Source organism: Arachis ipaensis, chromosome B05 (genome assembly GCF_000816755.2).
Source record: "Arachis ipaensis cultivar K30076 chromosome B05, Araip1.1, whole genome shotgun sequence".
In the NCBI taxonomy this organism is placed as follows: domain Eukaryota; kingdom Viridiplantae; phylum Streptophyta; class Magnoliopsida; order Fabales; family Fabaceae; genus Arachis; species Arachis ipaensis.
The window spans coordinates 126,525,547-126,526,979 of NC_029789.2; positions in this window are offsets into that span (position 1 = coordinate 126,525,547).

Sequence of the window (1,433 nt, forward strand, 5' to 3'; positions counted from 1 at the left end):
TAATGGAACAACCAACTATAAAATAAACTGGTTGTTGTCAATTATGTTTTTATAGAAATCCTAATAAATTTTAAAAGGTATATTATTTGGATAGTATATTAGTATATGAGAGTTTATATTTTTAATATGATTTTTATATTTAGCAAATGACTTGTTATTATACCTAATGTAATTTATTATGTACTACTCTCGTACTCCGGTATATATATATATACTTGTAAATAAATACCAATACAATATACAATTTTTTAATAAACAATTGTGAGGAACAACAAATGTCAATTATTGTATATATATAATTCAGAAAAAATAAAATCAGTCATTCACAAACAAAAAAAAAAATTAACTTGCCATCAAATCACCAATTTTTAAAAACAAAGTTATATTATATAATTCTTGGAAAAAAGAAAGTTATATTACATTTGTTAGAGTAATAAACTTGAAGATATTAACATTAATTATTTTTGGGAAAGATATTAACATTTAACATTTAACTTTCTTCAAGATATTAAAATTAAAATAATAAACTTAAAATAATTCTTGGAAAAAAGAAAGTTAAATCACCAATTTTATTACATTATATTCATGAGTAACAATAATAATAAACTTAAAAATATTAACATTAATTATTTTCAAAATTCACACAAATCATTAAAATCATAATTTAACACACGCGAACACACATATATATACTCGCGTGTTTTAAGAATAATCACATACATTTAATGCATTTCAAATATATTTTCCAAATTAACAATGAGAAAAATAATGATAAAAATAGTAATAAAGATGTTACCAAAGTGAACGAGCAAATATATGGCAATATGATGACTATTTGTATACTTTATAATTAAGATCTTTTTTGCTCTGAATATCTCATGCACACTAGCTAGAAAGGAATGAAATAAAAAAATATGTCTCAGTATCCAACATCGGATAAAATATACATTATATTATTTGGGTAACAAAAATAGTAAAAAAGTGGAAATCATTAACATATATAACTGGATAATTTGACAAAATCTCAAATATATCTAAGGTGCCCGCAAGGTTGTATCAATCATTATTGTTTTAACAATAAGAAAAGATAACTACGAAAAATAATCATTTTTTGAATATTGAACTTCTAAGTGATAGGCGGCAAAACAACAAGAAGGAAAAACTAATGTTTTTCATGTTTAATAAGTATTATATGGCAAAAATATTTTGTGTATTATCTTATTATTTTAAATGTGTTATGAACATATGTAAAATAATAAAAAAAATACCATAAAAAAATCACGCCAAAAAAAGAGAAAAAATAATGTTCACAGGTATATGAAACTAAAACATAATTAGATACAAAAGAAAAGATGTAGAATTATTTAGTTGACTTTTATTATTTATTATTTTAGATGTATAATAAATATATTTAAAATAATACATCAAATCTT